This window comes from Triticum dicoccoides, unplaced genomic scaffold, assembly GCF_002162155.2.
Source record: "Triticum dicoccoides isolate Atlit2015 ecotype Zavitan unplaced genomic scaffold, WEW_v2.0 scaffold76542, whole genome shotgun sequence".
NCBI lineage: Eukaryota > Viridiplantae > Streptophyta > Magnoliopsida > Poales > Poaceae > Triticum > Triticum dicoccoides.
The window spans coordinates 8397-12424 of record NW_021298203.1 but is presented as its reverse complement, the minus strand read 5'-3'; positions in this window follow the sequence as shown (position 1 = coordinate 12424).

Here is a 4028-nt window from a genome sequence, read left to right as displayed (position 1 = left end):
ATAGCAATATACTAAACGATCAAATGCTAAGCTAACATAATGGGTCAAGTCAATCACATCATTCTCTAATGATGTGATCCCGTTAATCAAATGACAACTCATGTCTATGGCTAGGAAACTTAACCATCTTTGATTCAACGAGCTAGTCAAGTAGAGGCATACTAGTGACACTCTATTTTGTCTAGAATGATGTGATCCCGTTAATCAAATGACAACTCATGTCTATGGCTAGGAAACTTAATCATCTTTGATTCAACGAGCTAGTCAAGTAGAGGCATACTAGTGACACTCTGTTTTGTCTATGTATTCACACATGTACTGAGTTTCCAGTTAATACAATTTTAGCATGAATAATAAACATTTATCATGAAATAAGAAAATAAATAATAACTTTATTATTACCTCTAGGGCATATTTCCTTCAGATGGAGCAGTAGCTTTTTACTTCCTCCGGATGCATAAGATTTGTACTGCCATACGTAGGCTCAGGGTTGCCGTACCCCAATCCACGGTAGTCCTTGTTCAATATATCAGTTATTTTCATATTGTGTATATAGTGATTCTTCCTTTTATATTAATTTTTATTCTTAAGACAAAGAGAAATGTCAAGAATATTGTGACTGCGAGCCAGCCGATTGGACAAGCCAAATTGTTTCCTTGACGAAGCTTGAAGAAGTGGAAATCGATGGTTTCCAAGGAGACAAGCGTGAGTTTGACTTCCTGGAACATCTATTGAGACTAATTTGCTGCCCGTGTGTTGCCACGGAAAAATAAAGCCCCTTTGACTCATATAGGATATGATTATTTTAAAAATATAGTAAAATTATAGGAAATAAGATGTCATGTATCTCAAATACTATAGGAAAAGATGTCATTTGGGAATGGTTAAGAGTCAATCGACAGGAATTTTTATTTGGGCTAGTCAATTTGGCCTCGATCAGTTACAAGCGTTAGATAAAAAACGAACGGCCCAGATTATGTCTTCTTCCTCCAAACGTTTTACAGATCACATCGCTGCAGCGTCCGTCTTCTTCTTCCTCCCGCCGCCTACTACCACCAGCCAGGCCGCCTGCTGCCGCCGCCCACGGCTTGCGGCGCTCTCGTGGCCGCCTCGCCACACCGCCCTCCCCTCAACCTCCCACACCGCCGGTCTTGCCGCCTTCCCCAACCATCCCTTAGCCCCGGGCCTCACCGGTTTTTTCTCCGGCAAACTTGCACCACCGCCCCCACCCCCACCCTAAGATAGATTATGGTGAAGCTTCTCCGGCTAGCCTCCCGCTACGCTGTTTCTTCCTTCCCTCCGGTGCCTCCTTCCTTCTAGCAAAAATCGACTGACCATTCAGGCGATTGATGTTTAGCTATTGTGATGTTTCTTTTCATCAAGTCTTAAGTAATATATTTTTGTCTCTTGAAATGTGAAGGATAGAAACCAATCCGAATAAGCCCTCATTTCCTAGTTTGCTTCACACTCTTATGCAAAAGAAATGATACCCAGTTCAACTTCAACTCAAATATACCACACATAATAAGGCATGCTTTTTTCCGTCTATACATGGTTTTGCTTTCTACTTGGCTCCACCCCACATTGGAAATCTTCACCTCCCTCTCCCTCTCCCTCTCTTTCTCGTCGTTGCCTGGCCCTGCTCTACTTCACCAAAAAAAATAGAGAAGACAAATATTGTTTTTGTTGTAGCCACACATAGACGCCAGGGAGTGTTTTCGGTAGCGTGCAAGCATGACCTTATTATCTTGCTATTCGTCTTAATAGACAAGTCAATCACATTCACATGAGACGTGAGGAGCTTTTTTCATACATCATGATCAAGAATATTGTTTATTTCTATCAATCTTCAATAAAACATGGACATAGAGCAAAAAGAGAGGATACATGCATTTGTTTCCTTAACTTAGAATGATGATTAAAAGATCAAGGATAATCGTGTCTACCAATCCACTATATATTTCTAATCCTAGACACATATATATCATTGCATCTTCTGAAAATCATCCCAATCTTTTGTACAACAAAATGTTCAAGGCACACAGCAATAGCACATACATAACTGGTAATTTATCAAATTTAGAAGAAAAAAAGACTTCCATTACCTGGGTGTCACTTTCGTTTTCATGATCTAAGGCATAACCATTGGAAGCAAATCTTGCAGTTCTATGTTCCCAAGCAGAAGAGCATTCGTTAAGCACACCTTCACACGCATGACAATATCAATCACCCCCCTCAAGTTTAGACCTGTCACATATGCACAGACCAAAATAAATAAAGACTTCCGCAGAGACACATAACATTATCCAATAGCTAATACTTCTGAAAGTGAGCAACTTTTTTGAGAACTGGAATTTGCGGAAATTTGCTCTCTTGATGGCCTAATCAAGACGTACAATATGGTTGCTTGTGATTTGTATATTTCCTACCTCAGCCGCTGGCAAAAACCTAGGAGTTGGATAAAGGTTCCATAAGTTTCAGTTGTATCCTTTTTCTTTAGCGGGAAAACATTCATGCATACCCACCATTCACATGCATATATTTTCTATTTTTCTAGAACAAACAGCATGTAAGTCAATCAGGAAAACAATCTCTGTAAATTATGCACAAACCAGCTGCCGTAAAGAGTTTAAAAACCTAATGCAACATAGATCTGTGTATACTATCCTAAACTAATGGTTAGTATAAGCAGAGGCAAAGCTTTTGCCCTTTTTCGCACGAACCATGAATGCATTTTCTACCACATCTGACGTTGCTACATCGCATAATCGAAAAAATCTTGAAAGTGTCATATTCTACAAGTCTACCTGCCAGAAGTGAACTCAAACTGGATGGTTAAAAAAATGGCCACTAATAACTTACACATCACATGGAAATTAATCAACTCACTTTTTGAGATTTACATGACATATCGTGATGGAGACCTTGGAATATTATGTGCAGATTTTGAGGTTATGTTCCATGCACAAGAGATGGGATAGATAACACAACTAAGCAAACAAGTAGCGAACTATTCTAAGTGTCCAGTTTAAGAAGATTATCTCCTGCTCATATAAACCATTCGACTAACAAAATCAAGTCATGTGTGAAATTTATTCCGCCAAGCACAAATATTTTATGATGAATTAGACACCAAATATTTACTTATTTGATTAGGGGGCTACCTCTAGAAATAGCAGCACATGAGTATAGAGTATATATGACTACATATGCCAATTCTGAAGAAATTGAGCTGTTGTGACATTACCTGTTGTGTATGACCAACGTTGCATGTGTTCGCCACGACTCGGTGGTCACCACGCCGGAAATGACCCTCACCTTGACATCTATCTGCACGCAATCAACATGGTGGCTAGTGGTTAGTGGCAACAACTGAACTGACGGTCAGATCGCAGCAGCTAGCAGAATGGTCAGTTACCTTGGTGGAACCGTACAGGTCATGGAGCCAAAAACATATGAAGCAAGATAGATAAAATTCAGACTGGCGACCAATCCATCTTCAGTTCCTGGCTTTAGGACTAAAATCACCACATCGTTCTGTGAGCTGTTCAACCTAGCTAGCCCGGTGAACCTGAATGACAATAAAGTTACCTCAATACTTTGATCCAGATTGAAGAAGGCTGTACAGATCCTCTCTACAGAAACATGTGCTATTGAAGAATATATGTCATTGACGATCATGTATTCCTATACACTTCCGATGCCCGTTGCAACTCCTCATACATAAGGAACATATGGTGCTCAGTGCTATAGGAAGGAAATATTGGTGCAGATGGCATGAATACAGAATCATACAGACAGCTGAGTATGAAAACCACCTTGTTGATCATGGCGCCGCCGAAGACCTGGAGCTGCCGCTTGAGAACACCCTGCTCATCTCCCGTGTCCTACGAAGAAGCAGAGGTCAGGGAGGCCCAGTACAGCACCGAGGGCAGCCATCGGTGATGGGAGGACCCTGGAGCCTGGTGTACTGAAAGCAGTAGCGTCCTCGTCGTTGGCAGCGGCGTCGTCCAGGAAATTGCCACTTC